General features: G+C 44.4%; 1 protein-coding gene across 2 annotated transcripts in view; it reads right to left on the reverse strand.

Moving 5' to 3' along the window:
• The window catches only part of WSCD1 (WSC domain containing 1), a 32,681-nt gene extending 23,768 nt beyond the window's left edge, over positions 1 to 8,913 (reverse strand). Inside the window, exons 1-2 of one of the 2 annotated variants that reach the window (XM_056326508.1) lie at positions 8,855 to 8,913; positions 8,571 to 8,615 (exon numbers count right to left, since the gene is read on the reverse strand). The gene's annotated coding sequence lies outside the window, so the exon portion shown is untranslated. The remainder of the gene's footprint in view (positions 1 to 8,570; positions 8,616 to 8,854) is intronic. The other variant, XM_056326509.1, reaches the window with a different exon arrangement.
• Positions 8,914 to 14,590: the final 5,677 nt, after the last annotated feature.

Consider the following 14,590-nt stretch of genomic DNA (forward strand, 5'->3'; position numbering starts at 1 on the left):
CCTTTCAACTAGACAGTAGCTAAGCTACAAATGCAGATCAGAAGGAAACAGCAGTGTGGGTGTGTGTGGGAAAAAAAAGATTGCATCAACTCACAATAGATAAGATTATTAATCTCTTTGCAGCGCAATAAAGCCAGGCTTTATGCTGGAAGGATATTTGACGATTGTGTACTTACAGAGCTTTGTGAGTTGCTGTGCATGTTGCTTTAAAAGAAACTAGAGATCCTGCTATTTTTTTAGTAGATTTCTGTTGCCAAATATTGAGGTGTGGATGCCATGGATAAAAACTAGTGAATGTTTGGAAAAAAATAATTTCAGGTTTCACCAGATATCTCTTGACTGCTTCTGAGCTTTGCAGGCTTTAGTTGTGCTGGTGTATACCATGATGGGGTTGTCTGGGCAAGAAAAGCTCCTTTGTGCTCTAGGGAACCTTTAACCTCCCGCAGCAAATAAAAGCTGGCATCTCCCCATAAGTTCCTGTTTTCCCAGTCAATCACTTCTCTGTGGAGCCAGGCAAGTGTTGAGAAAAGATGCAGTGTTTTCCAGAAAAGAAAATATTATGGCTTTTGCTTAACTTGTAATTGGGGCACACTGCTGAAATCCACAGTCCTGGCACAGAAACGTCCCTTCACTGTACTTCTTGTTTTGGTATCTGATTTAAAGTATTGTGGATGTTCACTTATGCCTCTTTCTTAAATAGATGTTGCCAATTAAGTCTCCATCCATTCCCTTTGTCATTTAGTTGTGGAACTTCTTTCTATCTTAAGCAGAAATCAAAAACAAAGCTCAAAAACTTGCAGACCAAAAATATATTAAAGCTCAGCTGCATCTTTTGTCAATGGAGCCTGAATTCCTTTTGTGTGACCTTTCAGCCTCCGTTGCTAAATGGGGTTGGCTCAAGGCAGGAGTCCCCGTTTTCTAATCTTACAAGATGGGTGGTCTGGAGGACCTGATTTAGGTGGCTTTTAGAATGTTTTTTTGTTAAAGTTCATGTGTCATGGTCTCAATTGTATAGGGCTGAGTAATATCCAGAAATATTCTATGTGTTTATTGCTACGCTTTCTCCAAGAACTCGGGAGAGTGAGCAGGTGCAAAGGGCTTCAAGGCCATAGCATGTTGTAGTAAATTAAGACCACTTTCTCTACTGTGGAAGTTGACACCCACCCCCCGCTTCTGATCAGCTCTAAAGCCAAAGAAAATGCATTGATTTACAGTAGCTAAAGAGCTGACCCTTAAAGTTAAATTACTGAAAATCTCTGATCAACGTTGTGAGTGCTCAAGAATTACAGTAAAGGGTCAGAAGTACCTAGGCAGATGAACAGGAAATTAGCCATAATTAGATACTGCTGATTGTTACTGTGCTAATTTATCTGAAGAAATACTGTCTGTCAGCATAGGTATGATTTGATACACTAGTTGTTCCTAACGTGGGGCTACTGAAAACTTGAGCTATTCCCAAAAGAGGCTGTCTAATTGAAAAGAAAGATGTGTGCATGTATTAGCCATTTGAGATTCTAACTGGGAAATTACTGTGCTCCTTACAGCATACAGTATTTTGAGGAAGGCTTGGCCAACGGAGGAGGCAGCTGCATGCTTTGGCACCTGAGCAGACAGCACACTGTTTGAGCTGTCATCTATAATGCAAAGGTATGGCTCTTAATAAAATGCTGCCACAAACCCTCGTAGGTGCGATGATAGTGGCAGCAATCACATAGGTTTTCAAAAGGTTTAAGATTTTTTTTTTTCTTTCCCGCCTAGTAGCAAGATGAGGCTAGATAAATTTGTAAGACTTGCAGTCATCTTTATCCAACTGTAATTCCGGGTTTCGTAGCTGTTTTGATTTGCTCACAAAGTGAGCAAAGCTCTCAAGTGCTCCCCAGTCATTTGCATTGGAAGGTGCTGCGGTGGCTGGGACCCTTCAGGCATTGCCAATCCACAGTGCCGAGAGTGGCAGCTTGGCTGGAGAAGGAGCATCGAAGCCGTGTAGCCATGGTCGGGCACATTATACTTGAAACTGCATCACCGGCCCAGTTTAGTCCCTTTTAGTGCTACTGCATGCATCTTTCAGCAAATTTCAGAAAAGTTCCTTCATGTTTGCTGTGAGGTAGTGGGGAGCAGCTGGAAGTGGTGTCATCCCCAGACAAGAGGCTCTGCCACTTTTCTGGGCAGTGCACGGCAATGCCTCCTGGTGCCAGGGGAGGTGGATCTGGCCACCATCTGCCCAAGCAATGGCTATGCAGGGTGCGATGTGCTGCCTCCCACATTAGCAGGATGGAAAACCTGCCATGCATCAGCAGAACTGGAGTTACTACCCAAGATAGCAAACCTAATTTAAATATGCAGCAAGCTCTGCAGCCAAACATCAAGAAACATTTGGCATTGCTCCTGTTGCTCTGCCTAGTTTGTTTATTTATTTACTTACTAAGGAAAAGCTGCTTCTGGGTCTCAAAAGGCTAACTTTTCCCTTGCCCAGTGGTTGAAAAAGTTTAAATGATACAAGCCAATTTTACTGCAGTCAATATGACATATATCAATTACCTCCAGATGCATTCGCCCTCAGTACAGTTACCATGACAGTACGTTGTAGTAAAAACCAACCAAATAAATAAGCAGACTCTCCGCCCACAGCAACTGCTGCAAATGTGCAACTCAAAAATTAAACGTTGCTTTTTACTGGGGAAATAGCAGAGAATGCTGCTGACATAAAAAAAAGTCATTTGTTTTTTCCATAAATGGCATATTGCAATATCATCAAAGTATGCCTAAAAGAATTGAAATGCATCACTTTTGATGATGATATTAAAAAGGAAAGAGTGAGGAAGATATGAACTACTATCTGGTAATAGAAAATGTATCATTTATCTGTTTCATACATGTTTCACTTAAAAAAAATAAAGGAAAATGGAAGAAAAGTAGAGTCTTCTGTTCCTATTTATCAGTTCTCAAGCCAAAGGGGTTTTAGGACCATATTAGTTGAGAGTTGAGTTAGTGAAATCATAAAATAATAATTGAAAGGACTTCGAGATGGGCAATGAGAACTGTTAAACAGCAGAGAAGACCTCTAGGTGAAGAGAACAATGAAAGGGTTAACGCTGCAACGAGGAAAAAAAGGAAAATAATAAGTAGTGGTGAGGCTCAGCTGTGGAGATGGTGAGCAGTAGTACAGAAGATCAGCTGGGTACTGTGCCTTCAGCAGGGAAAGGATCACTTGCACCACTAAAATGGTGGTGCATCTGGTGGCAATGTTTTTATGAAATAGATAATTATCTGGTTATTGAGGGCAAGAATTTTATGTGGCTCAGAAAAACACTGAGTGATTTTATTTTATGAAATAAGGATTTTTTTCACTTTACTAGTCACAGGTAAATTTTTAGCTATTGGGAACTCATAACCATTCAGTTGTTTGAATGGCATTTTTAGCTGTTTGTGCCTGAAATTTTTTGACTGGAAACGTCATTAGAAAAAATAGTTTGAGGGTTTTTTTTTTCTGTAAGATCTCTATATATGCCAGCAGGATTGAATGTAGAGCTGAAAAATGCATCTTACCTGACATCCCAGTATCTCAATATAGGAATCTGTTCCAATCAGTTTCCTAAAATGGATAACGCTGTGATTCTTCTTGCTATCTCTGGGAAAGCCAACATCTTAAAAGAAAGATCCCTCTAAATCTGCTGTGACTTGATCACCAGTGGATTTGCTGGCTGGTAGCCAAGATTTCAGAGCGCTGTCCCCGTGCTGGGGAATGCTCCCGAAAACTGTTGCAGGTGGGTTATTTGTTTATTCAGGTGCTGTCAGGCTTTGGAGCGCATGGTGCTGGGTGCCAGCTGTAAGAGATGCTTTCCCAAAGGCTTTCCACAAAGCTGCAATGCTCAAACAAGGCATGGTCCTACCAGCATCCACAGAAAAGCTGTTTTGCTTTTCTGAAGCTTTCCTGCAGGCCACGCTGCTCAGAGCCTGCTCCTGTGGGATCTTGTCATTGCCCAGGAGAGTGGGGTGGCAGAGGCAGCAATCCTTGAGGGAACTTTAGTGTTATCCTCTGAATTAGTGGTATCATCTGAAACAAGCTCTGGCAGCCATGTAGTGCCTAGCTCTGAGTACGTCTCTCAGCAGGCAGCTGGCCATTTTCAAGAGGATGCAAGGTCCCTGGTTGAACATGCTCTAGACACTGGGAACAGCCACTGTGCCTGGTAAAGGATAAAGTATCTTTCTAGAGCTCTGTCAATATCTCATAAAAACAATGTGGTTAACAGGTAGGGGAACACCTGCACCACTGATGTGTCTGTGGGGAGCTCTTTTGGGAAGGATGCAGAGAAGGGAGTTGTCTGTGTGTGCTAATCATTTCAGGCCATGCTGGAAATACGCCTTTCCCTTGGTGTCTTTATAATGCTATGAGGTTATACACAGCCTTGAGACATCCCAAAGCACAGGCTGTGAACTTGGTACGTTGCATCTCAAAGTGCGCTGACAGGACTAAACACCAGACCTGAGGTGTTTCCAATTTGAAGTGCTGGTTTTCTTTTAATCCTTATTTTTCATTTGTTACATATATAATACCAGATGTATAAATACCACTAAAAAATTGCTATAATGAAAAGCAGGTCAGTGCCATGCTTCCAAAATGATCTCGTAGAGTGTGACAGAAGATGTCACACTAGGCAGCTGCATTAATATATTTGTAAAGAGAAATAGAAGAAAAATTGTAAAGTTCTTGAAAATTCTACTCCCCTAGCTAAAGGAATAGTTACAGCATTTTTAAGAGAAGACTGAATACTTCCAGTGGTGCTGTGAAAGCTGGTAAAAGCTGAAGACACTGAAGAACAGCCCTAGACTTGCAGATGAAGAGTTGCTCTGTTGAGGACTGTCACTTAATAGGTTACTCAGTGCAGAAACTTAGGTCAATGCTGCATTGACAGCTGCAGCTCATCAATAGCTGATTTGTCTAAAGACCAGCAGGATTTTGCAAATTCAGAGTTCTTGGCATGGAAGCAAGACTGTGTTTTCTATTGTAAACTGAAGGGAACTGGACTCATGAACACTATTTTTAGAAAAATCCATCCCTCTTCCACTTTTCTGCTTTCTTTTGGCAGCTTTCTTTGAGGACAAACGTAGTGGGTTAGGATCTAGCTGGAGGATTGTGTCTTGCAGCCGTTCTTTTGGATACACAGTGCTATTTTCTTGAGGCTGTTTGGAAAGTCAAGGCCGACGTCATACTGTGTGAATGTGTGTAGGAAGAAAAACTCTTGGGAAGCCCCAAAATTAATGTCAGGATCCTATCAAATATTTGCGGTTCCTTTATTCAAATAGCTAAAAGCATCCTGAGTAACCCTGAGTATCTGCCTCTGTTGGTCCTGAGATGGCCAACAGCAAGTGCTTCTCACAGCCATACTTTCATATGTGGCCAGAGCCATTGCTTGAGTTTTGGGAAAGGGGTTAAAAAAAGACTACAAAGGTGGGCTGTCTGAGCTCTCCCCTCATACCTTGAATGGAGTCGACAGAGGAATTCCACATTATCCCAGTTTCCAAACCATGCAAAAAGAGAGAAAAATGAAAATGTGGATCCACATTTGTGTGGAAATCAGACATGCTAAAAGAAAAGTTTAGAAGATACGTCCTGGTACTCTTACTGTCTTAAGCCCAAATCCACTCAGATCAAGATACAGGTTGATGCTGATGAATTTTGGCTCAGGTCCATTTTTAGTTTTTCTGGCTCTTAAGAAAACATCATGCAGAATTGTCTCACTAACTTAACAGTGTAATTTAGGAATTCATGCAAAGGAAAGAAGAAGAGGTGATTTTGTAATTCTGTCACCTTTCCTAGGATGTTCTTTCACCAAAAAGAGAGGAAATTTTCAATGAAGGGTTAGTATAATATTAATTTCCTTAACCAACTTAAATGTGTACTTTTCTATGAGAAAGGGTCTATGGAATATAACCTGATCATTGACCTTTCTGGCAGTTACAATGCAATGCTCAAATGAGACCCATCTAGAGTCCAACAACCTGGCCTTCCCAGAGCATTTGGCTGCAGATGGAGAGGCAGAAACACCCTCCAATTCTGGCCCTGGGCAGACATTCGCCCCGCGCTCTTCCGATAAACCCGCAGACGAAGCTTTTATCACAGGCCCTGGAAGAACCACAGCCACCGTCCCAGCAGTGCATAGCCGTCCTGCACGGGCAGGACCAGGAGACAGCCCTGGCACAACTCAAGCCGCACACAGCAGCATGCCACAGAGCTCCACCAGCTGCCACAGCTCACACCAGTTCTATTGCTCTCCAGTTTTCTCACCCCTGCCCTTCCTGCAAGGCAAGTGGAAAACTCAGGTTGCTTTTCTTCATTGTTCCAAGGCAGGAATGTCTAGCTCAGGCATGCAAAGCTGGCTATGAGTTAGTGCCCATGATTTGCTCATGGATATTCTGCATCAAGCTCCATGTGAAACACACCACGTCAGTCAGTTCTGCTGCTGCAGAACTTGCTGAGGGTTTGTATTTAAATACAGTAAAAGGGTTTCTTCCTCATCTCTTCCCAAGTCACCTCCGATAGTTTGATTTGGAGAATAATTTCACTTTCAAATATTTCTAGAAACTGACTTTTCCACCCCCTTCCCATCAAAATGAAGCTTATAATCTAGGAATTTTCAGTAATGAGGTGGCCAATGAGACATAAGTGAAGGGACCTTCAGCCTGCCCTGACCACTGAAGCTCCGGTGTGTCATGCCAGCTTCCCTACCAAGAGATCTGGCCTTGCTGTCTGGGCTTTCAGAAACAATAAGCACTTCTTCCAGCTTACGAAGTTTTACCTGCTGGAGGATTGATCTGTGCTGACTCCACGCACATCCCCCCTCATGAGCAACAATTTCCTGAAACAGTGCTGCTTTGAATATTACTTGAAGCACAACATAAGGTCTGCCAACAAACTAGAAATGAGGTAGAAGCACCACAGTTTCTCCACATGCTGTAGTGGAAACATTGCAAGCTGAGAGGGCTTTCTGTCAAGTTTACTACTGCTTGCTACAAGTGCTCTTGCTACAAGATGTAATTAGATTGCAAAGTTATCTTTGGTGCTGATACCATGTTAAAACTGTTAAATAATGATGCATTGTGATAAATACAGCAGAAAAAAAATCTTCATGCAGAGATAGCAGAAAGATGGAGAAAAAACTCTATAGTCCATAAACTAGTCAAATCAAGTTGAAAATACACAAGTTAAAAATATACATGATACTCACTGCATATTGTACATGGGAGGTGTTTTACAGTTGATGGATAATTCAGCTTTGGAAGTGAAAGGCAATGCCACAGAACAGAGCTGCAGCCTGAGGCTGGAGAGTCAGTGCTGACTTGTTCAAATTTGGTTGACGGCAGCTCTTTCACTAGATATTCCACTTTTTTGAGACCAATTTTCTAGCACAAGTAGGTGTGAATCTAGGCAGTGATTTTGGTGGTGAACACAGTCGCCTGTGGTGAGGGATGCAGAAGAGCCCGCGGGAGGCAGCTGGGCCGGGAAGGCGTGTTGTGAGGCAGAGTGCTGACTTGGAAAGTGTTCCACTGACAGCTTGTCACAGAAAGCACACCATGGAGATATGGTATTTGTTCCATTAATCCAATACTTTCTACTTAGCTCAGTGAGAAAGTAATAATCAGGAGGTCTTATTCCATGCCAGTGTGGAAAAGATGCAGACATGTACATACCTACACTCTATATGTGTGCTTGCACACACATGTATATGTATGTGTGTATGCATTCGGTACACAGAGGGATGTGTACTCAAAAGATAACGTGCAGTCTGCTGTCACCATTCACCGATAAACTGAGACCTATCAGCAAACAGTATTCTTGAACCTAGAAAGTATTTTGATCAGTAATAAACCATTCATGCATAATGTACGTCCCTTTGATATTTAAGAACTCAAGCACCCAGCGAATGATGCTTTATCTGCAATTTCCAAAAAACTCCAACATGGTGCTGTAGCTGTAGGCTGAAGTTTTCCAAGGTACTGTTGTAAAATAGGTACCATATATTGATTTTTGTCTCAGCCCACAGTAGCTAGGGATGAGATCTTTTCCTGTGTGCAAGGAATTCTACTAGAATTATAATAACATGCAGATCTTTAACTAAATCATAGGTATTTAAGTGTCTTTCATAAACCCCTCGACATCCAAATTCCTGTGGCATCCACCTACTAAAAATTTTTACTCTATTTATTTAGCACAGTGATGCTTCAGAAATTGTTTAGAAAAGCCGAGCATTCTAGTCTGCCTCACCAGGCTATGTGACACAAACACACACTCACATTATCCATTCTTACTTTTCCAGTATAATGTTTCGTGGATGCCCAGAGAAGGGCATCTTGAGAGCAAACTGCAATTTATAAATAATGCAGCTAAGCCTCGTGTACTTAGATGCCATGGATAAATTTAATAAATCAAACAGCCATTCAGACTGTGATGAATGTTAATACCTCAGCCTCTGCAAAAAGTTGTCTGGTTATTACTTGTGTCAAGGCCAGCTGACAAGCAGCTTGCAGACACAGATAATGCAACTGTGTAAGAAAAAGAGGAAAAAACTCACGTTTCTTTTATGATCGAGGAACTCCGGTTGTAGCCAGGCAAAGTCCTAGACAATCCAGTGAAATATTATAAAAAGCTGTAATGCATATCTGGAAAGCTGATAAATCCTGTTCCCGCTGCCCTTCCCCACTAATCCTCCTCCTGCCTCCCGCGCCCAGCGCGCAGAGCCGTAATCCCCGAGCACCCCTCCGTGCTCTGCCTGGCTGCGTGGCACTCTGCTCCTCCAGCTGTTAATACCGGTAACTAACCCAGCCAACACGCAGCCCGCACATGCTCCCTGCTCACCACCGCCTGTCACGGTCCCTCGCCGGGATCCCTCGCCGGGGTCCCTCGCCGGGGTCCCTCGCCGGGGTCCCTCGCCGGGGTCCCTCGCCGGGGTCCCTCGCCGGGGTCCCTGCGGCTCACTGGGCCAGGGTGCCGGGGTCCTGCGCCGTGCCGGGGCTGGTGGGAGAGAAATGCTCCATGGCCTCCTGCGCCAACAGGCACGATTGGAGCAGCCTCAGTGCTGCACTGCCAGAATCCTCAGCCACAGTCGGTACACTCGTGTTTCATAACACTCCCCCTGGTCGGGGAAGCAGAGCCGCTCCTTTACGTCTGCTTCACGGAAGAGCTCTGCAGCCTTCCGCAGCTACAGACGTTTCCAGACCTATCCATACACTCTGTCTATATATTTGTCTAAACGCATGGATGGCTGCATAGGCAGATACCTAAGCAGCAGCAGCATGAAGACCTAATGTGATCAGCTGAACGGATGCTCCTGCGTTTGTTTCTCCATGCCTCTTCCCACTAGGGGCAGATCCCTCTGGAGCTGCTCCTCCGGAGACCCAGACCCCTCCCCAACAGGTGCAGAGGGTCCCAGGAAAGCGAGTCCCCAGCAGCCTTCCGGCACCAGCTCGGAGATTTCAGGCAGCAAATTGTTATTCTGGGCACAGGTGGATAGAAGTAAATTATTTATAAATGTGCAAGCTGAAAGGCAGTTTGCTTAGTGTCCTTAGGACTGCCTGCCCTGCTCTGCTGTCTTCGCTGCACATATGGACTCCTTTCTGCTACTGGTTCACATGGAGATTGATCAATTTATAATTATTCTTAAAGCATCTGCATTTAAATGGGAGTAGGCTGCACGCTTGTAACTGCATGTGGTTTTGCAGCACCCCATAGTCTCTGCATGTTTAAACAAAAGCTGTGGAGATTTGTCTCTTGGTGCCAAAAACGGATGCAGTTGTAGGGAGTGTGGGTCAGTAATGTCAGACCAAACACCTGCCAGGCTGTGAGAAAGCAGCACCCGGGGGGGTTCCTGGATCTGAAAGAGGGAATTTGGATGCCACTTGGGAACTGATCCTGTTTCCCTTCTGTATGCTGCACGGTACTTCATGCTCTGACCAGTTCTGTGGGTTTCAGTGATGCTGTGTGCATGGATCTCTCTCCACACAGCAAGCTCCGTGAGTGGGATCTGAACCCACCAACACAATGCTAACGCTGCTTAAATTACACTCAGCTTTCCCATCTCTGTGCAGTTTAGGCAAAGAGGGACCTGGTTGTTCGTTTCAGATCTCTGCATACGTGCTAGCTAATTTCAAAATCTTCTAGCTGCGAAGCGGAACTGGATTAGAAATGCTCCCAAAGACGGGAGCTATAGATTGATCTCGCTTGTTCGCCACCTTGCAACAAATAGCGCAGTGGTGCTGGAAAGGTTCAATCTTTAATTGGTGCCAGCATCAAGGGAGTAATTTTACCACATTTGTGTTTGCATTGCTTTAGTTCCACCTGTGTTTCTTGTCTTAGTAAGTAAACTGTGCTGTGCCTGGCTACTGAAGTTTCTCAGTTTACTTTTCCTTTCCTTTTTTGAAGGATGTTTTGTCTTGTTGTGTTTTGCTTTAAAAAGTCTGTTTCTAGCTACAGAACATGGGGAATAATTTTCAGTCATGGTAGACGAAAAAGAAGGACTTTGCATTTCTGCTCACTGCCAGATCCTTGACCCCCCCGCATCCCCTTTGCAAGCAGTTTTGGCTGGGTGCCGGGCAGGAAGCCTGGCTGGGTGGGCAGCAGAGCCCCCTCGCCTAAGCACTGAGCCCATGCAGGCGCTGTGCAGCAGGAGCAGAGCCCAGGGTGCTGCCGCCAGCACCCTGCACTCAGCGGCGCCTCTTCAAACAGCAACCGTAGTGCTCTGTGTGTTTCCAAGGGGCGAGGGGAGCGGGTGAGGCAGGCACCAGCGCCATGGGGGACAGCTGGGACATGGGGGTCTCCTTCCAGCCCTGCCCCCAAGGTCCCAGCGATCGTGGGCAAGCTGTGCATCCCCCAGCACTGTGCACCTTGTCCTGCTCTTCGCATCCCTTGCTGTGTCTGACTACATGCTGCGATGCTGTGAGCATGGTCTTTGGGGCTCGTGATAGAATTTGAAAAGATTGTATCATAATGACAATTGCAAATCCATTTAGTCACAAGATATGCCTGTTGTTGTTGATGAGAAAAAAATGGCAGCTGCTGACGGGAGAACCTGCTATGAACAAATTTGCAATAGTTGCAATTAGTTTTCATATACAGAAATCCAGGAAGGATTTCAGGCTGTTACAACATTTGTACAAATCTGAAGATCCTTCAGACCTGGTAAAATGTGGAAATGAACAGTTAAAATGCTTTTGCTCTTAACAAATGTTTTCTGGGACCGAATGTATTGATAGGGCTGCAATTGTACAGTGATCTTGTGGATTTTGATTAGTGGAGGACTGCAAGACTTAACAATGTAACATTCAGATTTTAAAATAGTGATGGCTGGAGAAGTATTCTCTCCCTGAAAAGTTGTGCGTCTGTTAGATTGCAACCTATCCAACCTTTATGTGTGCATACAGCTTTAAGGCTGCAAAAGTCTGAAATTAATTTAATTTTACTGAAATTAAATTAATCAAATGTTTAATGTAATGACATTTTTAAATGTTATGCTGGGTTGGGGCCTAAATCAATAGAATTACAGGAATCTGCCCAGGTAAAGCAGTGGCAGGAAATGAAGTTCAGTGTTATCAGCAAGAAAAACGATGCTGAAAATGTACCAAACTCCTGCTTTGCACTGCAGCGTACCAGCGGTGCGACACTTGCACCAGTGCGGCTGCATCATTCAGCGCTGCAGCCATGAAAGCAAACCTCTCCTCCCGGACACCCGTGCCAGCACAGGAGCCCTTCCCTGGTGCAGTGGGTAGGAATGGAACGGGTGGCTGAGCTCTGCCAGGAGTGTTCTGGTGCTGGTGGGAGCAGGCACGCCGGTGGTGTGGGCAGCGTGGTCTCTGAAGGTGCGTGCGGGCAGGAACAGCCAGCTGGGACCTTTGCTACCAGAGCGAGTGCCAGCTCAGGTCTGCAACCGTCTGGCATGCTTCTGAAGGCGTTGCTGAGACCTGCTCGGCACGATGAGTGTGGCCTGGGGACACGCTATCGCTTTGACATACCATCTATTGTCAAAGATTTGATGTGAACACAACCACTATTGTTTGGGGGTCTTGTAGCTGCTCTGCCTTGATTTCTGAATTCAGGAAAAGCCCAGACAAACTGCTAGGTTTTATAAAACATCAGCCCTGCAGCACTGAGCCCTCTTTAGTGCCAGCTTGTTTCCAGGATTTTGTGTACAAAATACCATGCGCAGGCTTGCAAGTCCTGGTGCAGCCATGGGCAAGACCCCTGCTACCACAGGGTGACCCAGCCGAGGGGGCTATGGGCTGCAAGCAGCAGTGTCATGTCACTGCTCAAGATTCAAACCGGCACCACGTTGATGAGATCAGCAAGGAAAATAAAGGGACGGTAGGGTTTTATCCCCAGGGGAGATGGCAACACTCCTCTCTCCTGAAATTAGTGCAGTGGAGTATTTCGGGGTAGGGTAGGAGGTGCTCCGTGTCCCCTGCTGATGCTGCATTGCACTATGTAGCAGTCATGGGAGTGCGCTGTTGTGGGGGCATGGCTGCTCTGGCCCCTTGGAGCAGGCACGGGCAGCGGCAGCATGCGTGGTGCTCTGCACAAAGTTTCACTGGTTTGATTAACTTAGTTAAAGCAAGCAAAAGACTGTTTTCAAGCTTGCTTGATTATTTCAGTTTAGCTTGTCTAGAGAGACTGGCTAAGAAGTCAGTAAGCCCTTTGGACAGGATGATGTTAATAATCACAGGGAGCCGTGAAATCTCTGTTCTGTGAAGATGGGAATTATAACGTAGTTTCAGTAAACAAACCAAGGCATTCATAAATTGAAGTAAGGTTGTCCACATAAGGTTTGCAAAGGCTTAATTAAGTCAGCTGAATGAAATCAATATATACTTTTATTTATTTTATTTATACTATACGGATTAGATGCCATAGTATGATAGATATATCATATATATAGCATAGATAGGATGCTTTGCTGTCACTGTACTCAGCACTGATAAGACCTGCATCACATTGGACAGTCTCTTTTTATTTTTTTTAAAGAATTACTATTCTGTGATTAGATGATTAACAAATCTCTATTAGTACTGTCTGGCAAGTGACATTAAGTTTGCTCTCTTCTTACCCAAGTGTAACCAATAGGGATTAAATCCATGGTAACTTTGGGGAGGCCATTTTAGCAAGTATGCTTTGCATCTTGTATGAAGTATCTATATATTGAATCTGCAAGGTCTCCCCTACCCTTTGATGTGCTGGTACTTCATTTTTTCTGTACATTGCAATTATCTTTCATTCCACAGCGCTCATGTCAGCTCCGTTTTGTTACTAAAATGATATTACATGGATAAAATAATAATCAATACAGTGTTCCAGTTGAGAAAATAGGAGGCCAAACTCTGCTTTTTCTGTGCCCTGATGCAAATCTGAAGTGATTCCCAGAAAGGCCGTGGGAACCACTCCAGATCTGCACCTCTGTTGATGGGAGGCAGGACCCTGTCTGGTGAGCCTGGGAACGTGGAGGTGGATGACAAAAAACATGATGCTGTTAAAAAAAATAATCAGAAAGTTAAATGTAATGAGAGCTTCTGTGGAAATGCCACATTTTTTTGGTAAATGGGAAGGCAGCTGAGATAATTGACCTCTATGTGGAAACGGTGATGTGAAATCTAGGGGTGGTCATAGGAATCTGGAGGTCTTTTGCAAATGCTCATCAACAGGACTTTGGTTTTTCTAAATATGCAGGATACGGAATTCACCAACATCTGGATTTCCATTAAATCCTAAGAGGCAGTACTGTTTTTAGAATCTTATCCTGCCTGCTTATCTAGCTTAATGCTTTATTTTACATGGCTTCAATAAAAAGTAAGAGAGGACTTTCTAGGACTGGGAATAGAGCTCTGACCAGAGAAAAAGAACCGTAGAAAACCTGACCCAGGAAAAGCATTTGAATTTCGACAAGGTGGCTGGCTGAGGGGGGCTCATTTCTGTCGTTGGTTATGCCAGGTTCTGCTCTCAACATGGATAAAAAAGAAAATGATGACATTTTGTCTAAGACAGTGGCCAGTGACTTGAGGGACCTGGGCTCAGTTCCTACCTTTGGCACACACTCACCATATGATCTTAAGATGGGGTGGGGGTGTCTGAAAGCCTTGACAAGGAGAGTTCTGGTGCCTTTTTCAGATTTCAAAGAGAGATGGAAGCTTAACTATCCTTCAGAGTCCTGGCCATAATCTCTCCACTCCCTAATTTCCTGTCTGGTTAATAATACTATTTTTCTCCCATTCCCCGGGGAATTTTTCTGTCCCTCACAGGGAGCAGGGGTCGATCTTGTGATGCGTGCTCTGCCTCCAAGCTATGCGATGATCAGCTCTGTTTAATCCAGGCTGACTGAAGCGGCTGCTTGTTTTAATATTTTGTTCACAGTTGCAGTTTAAATGCCTTAAAGAGAAATACCTGTTCTGTGTTTGAAGTGCTAATGCAGTCTCAAGCATGGCAAAGCAAAGTCATCGCTCTAAAGGGTGAGCACTGAAAAGCCCACCTGAAGAGCTTTAAGGTGAGTGTGAATAATGGGCCTTTAGCATCCGTCTGCATTAGCTGGTGTGCCGTCACCTTCCTCTCCCTCAA

This window comes from Falco biarmicus, chromosome 1 (genome assembly GCF_023638135.1).
Source record: "Falco biarmicus isolate bFalBia1 chromosome 1, bFalBia1.pri, whole genome shotgun sequence".
NCBI lineage: Eukaryota > Metazoa > Chordata > Aves > Falconiformes > Falconidae > Falco > Falco biarmicus.